Raw genomic sequence first — 12,374 nt, 5'->3', positions numbered from 1 at the left:
TGGCTTCTCTGGAAAGCGAAACAAAACAAAGTGAAAAAAAATCTGACATGATGGCCACACTGGACCTACATTTCTCCCGTGGAAAAATGACACTACCCTCTTTAGGGCACAATGCCCTTCCTAGTTTGCCACTGTACACCCAATCTATATTACTTGTCACTTCTTTTTAATCCCTTAGGGACATCTGAGTCTACAATGCCTATTCAGACCTTTCCTTGTATCAAAATTTTCTTATTTTGCATCCCACTCCCCCAGGCCCTGTTTGATGATTGGCTGATTGATCCTGGGGTTTCTAACCTTGGCGGCACATCAGAGCCTCCTGGGGCCAAAGTAAAAAATCCCTGTGTAAGGGTGCACCCCTGACAGGTTAAATCAGGATCCTCGGGGCAAGGATGGGGGGTGCAGGCACAGGTCCAACAGTAAAAAGCAAACAAAAAATCCTACTTCCTAGGTGATTCCAATTTGTATCTAGGGAGACAAGCCAAAGGGCTAATCTGCTAATTCATCTCAAGAAAAGATTTTAGTATCCAGTTACGGTTTAATGGCCTCTCAGCTAACTTTTGTTGAGTAAATGATGTGGAAATCAAAACTAAAAGGATGGTTTTGGGTAGGTGAATGTTTTACTTGATTTTCAATCAGAGTGGGTGGCTGATTGGACCTCAACACAACTGTCATTTTTATAACTAGTCAGATTAAAAGATTTTGTAATCATTACACCAACAGGACAAGTCATGATGCCTTTACAGTTTTATATGGGGCCTTTCTGATATTTTTAAACAGCAAGATTTTTAATCAATGAATTCGAGTTGTTATTGAGACCTTTTGTGGGTTCTGGCAATTTCACTGGGGTTGACAAGACAAGAAGGTAACAGGGGCTTTTTGAGAGATCATGTGTGGCCAAAACAGCAAGAGAGGACACGTGCTGGCAGCCACTGATAAAGACTTATCGAAGTGACAAGACATTTGTTTCTTATCATCTCCAGTTCAGATGGAAGCTTTGAAGGCATTCTGCAGTGGGCGATGGGGCGGGTGCGGTGTGGGGGATGGGGAGAGCCCCTTCCACCTCCCTCCTCGCCCCTAGATGTCCTTCTCTTACAGGAGTCACTGAAAGCTCTGGGTAGAGAAAACATCGCTTAGGCATGAGCAGTCCCCTCCCACCTTTCAGGCCTGTCCTTCCAAGGTTCCCTTGAACTTCACTGCTTTGAATCAGGAACCCCGGGCTCCCCTTAATCAAAGCCTACAAGAAGGTGCTGTAGGTTGAATCTCCTCCCACGACCCGAACAGGCAAACTAAAGGCACCTCTTGAAAAGTGCGAGTGCAGCCTAGCTAGAAGCCTGGGCCGCGCGCTAGAACTAGGGGGTCACTACTGGGAAAATGCCGGCGGCCGCACCCGGGGGCAGGTGGGCGTCCCCTGCACCTGCAAACCCCGCGTCTCCTCTCGGCTCCCTGGCATCCCCGCAGTCCAGCCCACCCGGGAGAGGCCGCGGGGCCGCAGTGGGGAGGGGGCGTCAGCTGCTGGCGGGGAGGGAGAAACGGCGCGAGGCAGGGGAGGGGGGCGCGGCGGGCGGCGGTACTGTCCGGGGGGAGGCGGGCGGAGGGAAGGCGCTGCCGCCGCCGCTGCTGCCGCCTCTCCGGCGGCGACACAGACGCCGGGAGCGGCCGAGGCGGTGAGTCGCTGCGCCTTCCCTCCGATTCTCCGGAGCCGGGGCACATGGAGTTGCAGGCGCGGCGGGGTGTGCGGGGGCTGCCGGCGCCGGGAGCGACTGCTCCGGGGACCCGCGTGCTTGGGGCCCCGCGGGCACAGGGGTGGGCGCGAGGAGCGCGCGGTCCCGGAGACCTGGCCCCCGCAGCCATTCCCGGTGCAGTTCACCCGGTCAGTTCCCTTGTCCAGCCTTCCGTGCTTCGGAGGGAAAATAAAACAAAGCCGAAGACCCTGAGGATGGGTGGCCGAAAAGGGGAGATCAACTTTGCTGACCGACGCGCTGAGGCGCTCGGGGCGGGCAGTTCGGGGGCGCGCTGGGACGGAAGGGGGCGTTCGTGCGCCTGGTGGCCCGGGGACTTCTGGAGCAACTCTTCAGGGCGGGGATTGGGGTCGAGGGCACTCGCGGGTTTTCGGGGCTGCAGAGTCCGCCCCGAGAGACTACCGGAGGCGTGTGTGTGATGTGGGGACCTGGGGAGCCACCGAAGGCGGTAGTTGAACCCAGAGGAGGAAGTAGCATGCATTTGGGACTCAGGACCTGAAAGATTTGCGACTCTTGCCTTCGGGGACTCGGGAAGGGGTGTGCTGGGGAGATGTGTTTGAGTGTTTTTCAGTGCATACCGATTTATTTTTAGCTTCCAGAGAAGCAGGATGTGCAAAGTGGGTTGTATCAGCCCGGGAGGGGCAGGAGGTCTCCCTGTCCGCAGGAAATACACAAGTTCTTGCTGCAGATGCTTGCTTTAACTTTCAAGCCCAGAGAAAGAAAACCACTTGGCTCTCTGAAGATCTTCCCGCCAGGGCCACTTTCTTCCCGAGAGCCTGAGGCTGCAGGTCAGGCCGGTCAAGCGTGCTTATGTTGTTAGACGCCGGCCCCAAATGCTGCGTTCTGTTCGCAGGGCAGCTAGTGTGAAACACAGAAGTAGGGCTGCCAAGGTCTCGCTTGCTGAGAAGGAAACCGCACAAGCTTGCTCAAAGTTTTCCCAGCTTTGTCTGATTTGAAAATAACAGACTTAAGCAGCTGCATTACCACGAGCAGGATTCTAGGTCTAGGTTTCTCAGACCTAATGGGCAACGCCTGTGAGGTATTTCACTCCATATGGGAGATAGTTGCCTGTGTTTGAGGGTCAAATGCAGGATGCGGTTGGGGGCTGCAAAGGAGAAGGGGATGGTGTGACGGGAGTGTGGGCGTATGGGAGGGGCACCGTTGGGATCCAAGTACAGACTTGGGGAGGGGCTTCCTTCAGAGCAGCAGGCTCAAGAAGCTGACACCCAAGTGTTCAGGTGGCCAAGCCAGACCCCTGGAAATTGCCCCGGAGTCTCCCCCGTTTCAGCCAGTCAGCACCAGTCCTGAGGACCCGCTTTCTCTAAGTGTGGTAGGTGAGTGGGCTGCGAGGAGCATGGGCTGTGCCGCCAAGCTGCTGGATCTGAGTCCAGCTGAGACACCAGGAGCTCCCAGACCTTAGGCTCCATACTTCCCAGTGTTTCCTGATCTTGTGGCATGAGGTTGATAAAGAGGTAGCAGACTTATCTCAGGTTGGTTGTGAAGATAGAATGAATTAATACACGGAAAACACTTCACAAATGTGAGCTCGTGTTGTATGCCCTTCTTTTCCTCTTCCTGCTGCTGCTGGTTTAGTTGATGACCTTATCTCTTGCCTGAAACCTTATCTCTTGCCTGAAATTGCTCCAATTGCTTTCACACCAGCTCCCTTGCTCTGCATCAGGACCCGCCTGCCCTAGTCCATGCTCCAAACTGCAACTAGAATGGTCTTTTGGAAAGCAAATCGACCCCAGTCTTCTGGTTAATTTCCTGCAGAGGTTTTCTGTGGCTTTCAGGGTAGAGTTCCGACTCCAGGGAATTTCATGATCTCACTCTTGTTTCCTCACCAGCCTCATCTCCCAAGCCTCTCCCTGTGTAGCTTCAGCTCAGCACCAAGTCTCTGAGCCTGCCTTCCTCCCACCCCTCCTTTGAGCAACTCCTGTGAATTTCTCCTTCCTGGTCTACGCCATACTGCCTACCAGCAGACAGACCTCTAGATCCCCGCCTCTCTCCCCTCCCTCCAAGCTAATGGTGCTGTCCTTGCTTGGGGCCCTGCATCATCATCATCTACACAGCAATCAGTCTTCCCTACCTGCAAGTGCCTTGAGGGATGGATTGTGGGTCTCAGAAAATGTTGGTTGAATGAATCAATAAATGCTAGTCAAGCAAAGTTTAGTCCTTTTCAATAATGTCAGAAACAAACATGGAGAATAATAGACAAAACCAATCTTTAGTACTGTACAATAAAAGACTTTGGGAAATACTAAGGAATCAGAAGTTGATCAAAAGCAGTGTGGCATGGTATCTTGGAATCATTTCGGAAGTATTAGTTTAAATTATAAAGGGTCAGACTAATAATGGAGAAATGTAGTGATTTGAACTCTTCCCTTACTTCCCTGGTAAACAGGTGGGGCATTTCACATTTGGCCGTGGAGGGGTAGAGGTCTAGCTCTTTGAATAAGTTGTGCAGCGAATTTGGTTCTGGAGGCAGAGGTGAACTTACCACATGCATGGGCTTTGTAGCTCTTCCCTGGACTGTGGCTTCCCCTGGAGTGTGGATTTCAGCTTGTCCTGGGGATTGGTATGAAGAGAGCAGGAACTAACCTGTCATCAGAGATCCTCTGTTACGTTTCAGGAGAGTCAGGATATTCTGTGGGTGCATGTGAGGCGGCATTTCCAAGCATCCCACTCCTGGGTTCCCAGGAGCCATGCAGACAGAGCTAAGATGGTGCCTGGTTCTCTGGGACAGCCTCAGAGTCTGGCTTCAAGGCTTCAGAAGGGAGTCGGGGGGTTGTATGGCTGAGGAATCAAAAATGCTCTTTTACATTTTTAAAGGATTGTAAACAAAACAAATCAAAATACAAAGAATATGTAATGGAGACCATGCCTAAAATACTTACTACCTAGTTCTTTATAGAAAAACACTGTCAACTGCTGTTCTGGAGCTGTGACCACTAGTTTCATTTTTCATATCATCTTTAATTGATTGGTAGTGCCTGCCTAGAGATCTGGACCGAATAGGAGTCTAAGGCTGGATCCAGACTCAGCGGAAAGAGTGCTGTGGTCTATTAGTGATGTCTTTTGGGATGTGGGATTGGAAAATGGTGGTATATAATCTTTGTCCTTACCCCCCTCTATCCCTGTTACTGTGAAAGAGAGTATCATTGAAGGACAATGAAGGGAGACATCAGGGACAAAAAACACGAATAAAATAAGTCATCCTTAGAAGAAGCCAGGACATTTCCACCATTACCATAAACTATCACTACTGTTAACATTAGTATCTTCCATTTATCAGGTGCGTACTATGTATGTATGTGAGGATCCCATTTAAACTTTATAATAATTTTTTCAGGAGATACTTATTTTATAATTAGGACTCCATTCTGTGGCAAGCATCAAATAACTTTAAGTAAAAAAAAAAAACAAAAAAAAACAAAGGAGCATTATTTTGTCTCTTGTAACTCTTCAGTCCAGAGCAATATACTTCAGGAATGGCTTGATCCAGGGCTGAAGCTCATTACCAGGTCCTGGTTTCTGCCTTAACATTTCTTGATTTGTTTTCTGAAGTTGACACCATTTTTAGGCTCCATTTCATTGTGGGTTTAAATCCAGTTAGAAAATGAGTTGGTGGGAATGTAAACTGGTACAGCCACTCTGGAAAACAGTGTGGAGGTTCCTCAAAAACTATCAATAGGACTCCCTTATGACCCAGCAATAGCACTGCTAGGGATTTATCCAAGGGGTACAGAAGTGCTGACACATAGGGGCACGTGTGCCACAGTGTTCATAGCAGCACAGTCAACAATAGCCAAAACATGGAAAGAGCCTAAATGTCCATCACCTGATGAGTGGATCAAGAAGATGTGGTATATATATACAATGGAGTATTACATGGTAATGAGAAAGAATGACATATGGCCATTTGTAGCAAAGTGGATTGACCTGGAGGGTGTCATGCTAAGCGAAATAAGTCAGACAGAGAAGGACAGATACCATATGTTTGCACTCATAGGTCTAACAGGAGAACAGGAGAAACCTAATGGAGGACCATGGGGAGGGGAAGAGGGAAAGAGAGTTGGGGAGAGAGAGGGACGCAAAACTTGAGACTATTGAATACTGAAAACGAACTGAGGGCTGAAGGGGGAGGGGGAGGGGGAAAAGAGGTGGTGGTGATGGAGGAGGGCACTTGTGGGGAAGAGCACTGGGTGTTGTATGGAAACCAATTTGACAATAAACTATTAAAAAAAAAAGAAAATGAGAGCCTCTATTCCAACATCGCTTGCAGTGACTAGCTGTGGCTCTGTTGGTTTTGATTGGCTCCCGTGCCTTTTCCTGCAGCTGCAGTGCCACGCACTGGGAGAGCTTGGGTTTGCTCACAGGTTTTATCTGTGAGCCATAGGCTTAGGAGTAGGAGCAGGGTCATCCTCCAGGAGAACGTTGCCACACTAAATGGTATTGGACTTGGGGAGGAAAGGTAAATGTGGCACTGAGGTATTTCATGACCAAAGATGCCACAGGCAAGTTAAGTGACCGCTGTTGCTAATAATGACAGTGATGACTGCAAATGCCTTCATGCACTTTCTGTGAACATGGCGGTGTTCTAGACATTAATTATTAAGTAATTGATTGATTCTGATAAATCCTTTAAAGGATTTATCAGCCAAGGTCTCCTAAGGAGGCAGATGACATACTCAAAGGGTATAACTCAAGAAAGTTTAATGAAGGGACTATTTACAAAGATGTGGGCAGGGTTGTTTTTTTTTTAAATGTTTATTTTTGAGAGAGAGAGAGGGAGGGGGCAGAGAGAGAGAGAGAGAGAGAGAGGGAGAGTGGGAGAGAGAGAGAGAGAGAGAGAGAGAGAGAGAGAGAGAGAGAGAATTGGAAACAGTCTCCAGGCTCTGAGCTGTCAGCACAGAGCCTGATAGCCTGATGCAGGACTCAAACTCACAAACTGTGAGATCAGGACCTGAGCCAAAGTCAGACACTTAACTGACTGAGCCACCCAGGTGCCCCATAAAGATGTGAGTAGGGTTAAGGGAAATCGCCGAATACATGTAAACCTTCAGTACCTCAGCCCGGAAAGGCTGATGTGTGAGAGAGGTTTCTGGAATTACTCTTTAGTAGAGGAATATAGCTGCTGCCAAACGGTGGCCTGGCATGGAGGCGTCCAGATGAGAGTCCCCAACCGCACTTTTCTCCCCTCTCTGATTCCTGCTGGTGCCTCTCAACTGGCCAACCTAACCAGAAGTCAGGGGGCAAGAAAACTTGATGTAAGGACTACCTCGTCTCTAGATATCAGCCTCCCAGGGCTGAGAGTGGAGTGGAGACAGGAGGAGGATGGATCTGGAGAGGAAAGCAGAGAAGATCCAGCAGAAGGGAGCGTTAGGATGATCCTTGTTTCACAGGTGAGGAAACTGAAGCATCAAGAGGTTGAATGACCTACCCAAGGTCACTGATAACTCGTGAGGCTGGGATTCAAACCCAGGGAGCATTTCCACTGTACATGAAGTCAGATCTGGAATATTTAGGTTTTTCCCCAGACCTGTGTGTTTTGATTCTTTGGGAATAATCTGATTTGTACAAACTTAGCTTGGCTCTCAAAATCGAGAGGAAGTGACTGCTCAGAATTTCTCCCTGTCTCTCCGCCTCCAAATAACAACATGTATTTCATATGTATGTGTCATAACTGAATGGTTATATTTAGATTAAAAAAAAATCTTTCTGGGGCGCCTGGGTAGCTCAGTCGGTTAAGCATGCAACTTCGGCTCCGGTCATGATCTCATGGTTCATGGGTTGAAGTCCTGCATCGGGCTCTGTGCTGATAGTTCAGAGCCTGGAGCCTGCTTTGGATTCTGTGTCTCCCTCTCTCTCTGCCCCTCCCCTGCTTCCACTCTGTCTCTAACTCTCCCAAAAATAAATAAAACATTAAAAAAATTTTTTAAAGTCTTTTCTGTATAATTGGTGGGGATAACAATAAGTCTTTGAAACCCAGGTGAGAAAGATATAAGTTTGTTTTGTTTTGCTTTTAGCCGAAAGCTTCAAAGGAGTTGACAGTGTAACCTGGCTGCTTAAACAGTAATGAGGCTTTGGGCTGCGTATAGAAGAGTTTCCAGAACTAGGGAGACGGTATTTCCCTCTGTGTACTCCTGGCGGGAGTGAATGGAGAAAGAAAGCAATGTCTAGTGTGGGGTCCACCCCCCGCCCGCCCCGCCCCAAGGCATGACTGAAGGGCTTTCTAGCCAGAAAAAGTTTTGTGCTGGCTTTTTTGTTTTTAGTTTATTTTGGGGTCGGAAGTAGGCCCCCTGTGCAGAGAATGGGCTGCCTTGGAAGGCCTCATATTTTCCATTCCCAGAGGTTGTGAAGCTGAGGCCATAGGTGAGAGATGTGGCTGAGGGCTTATGTTAGTTTCCTGTGGCCTCTGTAACAAGTTACCACAAACTGGGTGGCTTAAAATAACAGAAGTGTATGTTCTCACCATTCTGGAGGCCAGAAGTTCAAAACCAAGGTCTTAGCACGGCCGAGCCTCCAGAAGCTTTGGGGGTGAATTCCTTGCTCCGCCATGCCAGGTGCTGGGGGCTGTCAGCATTTCTGGGCTTGACACCGCATCATACCTATCCCTGCCTCAGTGGTCACGTGACCCCCTTCTCTCCTCTGTGTGTCTCTTATAAGGACATTTGTCATTAGATTTAGGGTTCACCAGGATAATCCAGGGTGATTGTATTGCAAGACCCTTAACTTCATTACCTCTACATCCTTTTTCCAAATATGATCACAGCACCTGTTCCCGGGGTTAGGCTGTGTACATGTCTTTTTGGGGGGCACCGTTCACCCCACTGCAGAGTGCATGAATATACACTTGCAACCCTTGATCCTCTGATTCTGTCATGATGCCCCAAATTGGATTTATCGCCTGGATTCTAGGCTCCTTGACACAGTAGGGGTTTTGAAAACACTTTTGATTTGATCTACTGAAATTTCATGCTAACTTTAAACCACAAAACAAACAAGACAGTTAAAAATCTACCTTCTCTTATTTCTGACATGGGGCATGAGTGAAAGAGGCCATCGGAAACCAGTTTGATCCCTGCCTCCGATGGACGTTTCCTGTGCTTGGCCTTGCCTAGTGGCTTGGAGGAGACGAATGGAAGAATGAAGAGAGACACTGGCCCCAGGTGCTTTCAAGATGGTGCTTAGAGGAAGGCTAAGGATGTTGGGGTCTTTCCGGAAACGGAAACAGAAGCAGTATAGGCTCCAGTCTCCAGGCTTTCGGAAAGCATTGGTTTAGAAATATGGTTTGTAAGTGCTGCTGGCCCATCAGTGGGCTTCTTTGTGAGTGTTTTTAATACTTTGTCCCAAACTGGGGCTTGTGTATCCCAGGAAAACAAGGCAAAGTCAAGAGTAGCTTTGGCAATTACCTGGCTAATTTGAAGACTGTATCCCATCAAGTGGGGTACATCAAGAGAGTCCACCCCAGGGCATAAATTATTCTGCTTATTTGTCTGCATTGATCACATTAACTGAATAAGAGCCCAAATCCATTCCCTCTGTGCTGTGGAGAGGCCCTGGTAATTAAGTTCCGTTCTCTCCAGGGGACAGCTCATTTGGGTTTCTCAGCCACTTTGCAGTTTGACTTCAAAAGAGAAAGAGGAAAGAAAAAAAAAGGTAAAATGTCCCCTCACTGTATTATGTTATGTACTCTGCTGCATCATTGTGACTCTGGTTAATATTAACATGGAGTCTGTTTACTTTGAATAATATACCTGGAATCTTGCGCTCCTTATAGAATTTAGTCTTGCCAGCTCAGGAGAAGGGGTTGCCTTGCCCAAAGACCAGCTACATGATCTGTGGGTCCCTTGTTTAGGAATTATCAAGACTTTCAAAATGGTGTCAGCAGAGCATTAGGCCAAGTGTGCGGGCCCTTCCAAGCAGGGGGCCTAGTGCAACTACCTAGGGCACTTGCCCAGGAACTGGCACCGGCCTCACACATATGCCGAGGATGACATCTTACTAAAGGAGCACTGTCCACGCCCCTGCAAAGAGTGACCAGGCCAGTTTACTCTGCCTCAGTGGGAGCACACTCTTATGTCGGAAGAAGGACAGGGCAAGCAGGCTGGATATCTCTTTAAATTTTTTTTTTTAATGTTTATTTACTCTTGAGAGAGAGTGAGCAAGAGCTCGCATGGTTGAGCAGGGGAGGGGCAGAGAGGGAGGGAGACACAGAATCCAAAGCCGACTCCAGGCTCTGAGCTGTCAGCACAGGCCTGACATGGGACTCGAACTCACTCACTGTGAGATCATGACCTGAGCCGAGGTCGGATGCTTAACCGATTGAGCCCCCCCGGCGCACCGGGCTGGACATCTCTTGTTGGCTCTTCCATTTCTTCTTTCCTCCCATATCCACCTGCTCTGTGCCCTGAGATGCATCAAGGGCCATCTTTGTCTTTGATCTCTGGTATAATTTGGCCAATGGTGGATCCAGCCCACCTCTGGGTGAATGGGGGGAAAGTAGGGAGGGTGTTTATTTCCCCATTCCCTCCTGTTGGGTTGCAGGCAGCAGATTGGTCATGCCAGGGGTCTTCTCCATCCAGCCTCCGTCTTTGGTGTTTGGAATTCCTTTGCCCACCCACCCCTGCTGCCCGGTCACACACTCTGGCCTAGGGATGGTAATGGCTTTCTGCTGTTGCCAGCCTTCACTGCTTTTCTAAACTTTTCATTGCTCTTTTCTCAGTAGTCTCTCCAATAGGACTCCTCGGTAGGATTAAAAAGCGCCCCCTGTTTCCTGCCTGGGCCCCAACTGATTCAGCAGCCCTCTGCCAGGTTTGGGCCCACCCTGCACTGCTACAGAGCCGAGAGAAACTGCTGGCTCTGATAACTGACTGTTGGGCCAACTCCTGGTGAGCTTGGGCCATCAGGAAGCTGTATGTCCACATCCACAGTGGCAGGGAGCACACACTTCCGAGTCAGGCATTTGGATTCCCTGGTAAGACTCGGGGTGAGCCATATAAAATGAGCATAATGGTAGTTCTTCACTTCTAGGGTTGTTTTGAGCATGGAGTGAGATCACGTGGGTGTGATGCCTAGCATGGTGCCTGGTATAGAGTAAGTGCTCCAGAAGCCTGGTTGTTTTTACACAATTTCTATGGAGTGTCTCACTGGAGGGAATACACTTGTCTACACTCTGTCTCTGGTCGGAAGTGCGGCATTTACAGCCCGGATCACATCAGGGATTATCAACTTTTCACTGCTTCCTTGTTGTTTTGGGTATTATTTCTGTCTTCTAAATTAGATTGTAGTGTTCTGGAAGTTAGGGATTTTATCTTATAAAATTTTCTTGAACTAATCTAAGTTCTCAACCTAGTTGCTAGAACATTGTTAATTGGCTAAGAAATCTGTCTTGGCTAAATATAAGGTAACCATATTGTTTATTATTCATACTGGGAAGCTTTTGAACGTGAAAGAGGAGTATTTTTTAATATTTACACCAAAACAAGAGGGACAAACGGGCGATCTTAGGCAAACAGGGCCAGAGTCACTCTACTTAAGTGAGTCTTCTAAGATAGTTTTCTAAATGTTGTTTTAAAATTTTCCAGTCTACCCTCTTTTGTATTAGTCTGCTTTTGGTTGATGAGATAAAAACATGAGTTTTAAAAAACACAGGGAAGATATGTTTAACATTCCTAATAGATTTTTTGGCCCAAATTTGAGGCAACGAGTTAGGATTTCTTCTTCTTCTTTTTTTAAGATTTAATTTTTTAAGTAATCTCTATACCCAATGTGGGGCTCGGACTCACAACCCTAGATCAAGTCATGCACTCCTCTGACTGAGCCACCAGGTACTCCAGGGGTCCGGGCTTCTTGTACGGATAGGGACCTACCTTTATATCATACTACCACTTTACATTGGATACCTACTTATACAACTTTCTTGTGTGCCTACTTTTTTTTTTTTTATATTTGATCTCATTATTGTCCTTCTTGCAGTAGTGATCATTTATGTTCAGAGATGGTAAAAATAGATGTATATACATATATTTTTCTGAGCATCTCTGTCTTTGTATTTCTGGTTGCCTAGGTGACATTTCCAAGAGAATGCGTGCTAATCTGCTATTATTACAGCAGAGATAAGATGGAAACTATTTTTAGTCCCTTTTATACCTCTCTTTCTTCACCAGACCGTTTAATTGGTTTATTTCTCCTGTTTCATTATTGGAAGGCCACACATAACTTCCTTCCTCCAGTTCTGATCTGGTGATTGTAACTTTCAGAAAATTGATTTAGTAATTCAGGCCCTCCTTCATTCAGATTACTAAATCTGTACTGATAGTCGATTCATTTGGCTGGTTGATACCAGTTGTTTTTCTCACGGGTTGTCCAAGTCAGCCTTAGGCAGGAGATATTTTTGGTAGAAGTAAAAAGGAATGTGGACGCACTCTGTAGTGCTGTGGCAGAAGGAGCTGCACTCTGGGGCTGCGTTAGCCTGGTTTCGGTCTTGACATTGTCCCAGATTAGCTGCGTGACCTCCTGAAGCTTGTAGCTGCAGGTGACTACTGGGGTGACAGTGGTCCTGCTTCCTGGGGTGGTTGTGAGGGTTGAGAAGGTTAAGTGCACAACACACGCGAGCATGTGCTCAAC

Source organism: Suricata suricatta, chromosome 15 (genome assembly GCF_006229205.1).
Source record: "Suricata suricatta isolate VVHF042 chromosome 15, meerkat_22Aug2017_6uvM2_HiC, whole genome shotgun sequence".
In the NCBI taxonomy this organism is placed as follows: Eukaryota; Metazoa; Chordata; class Mammalia; order Carnivora; family Herpestidae; genus Suricata; species Suricata suricatta.
Note: the sequence above shows the minus strand (reverse complement) of the source record.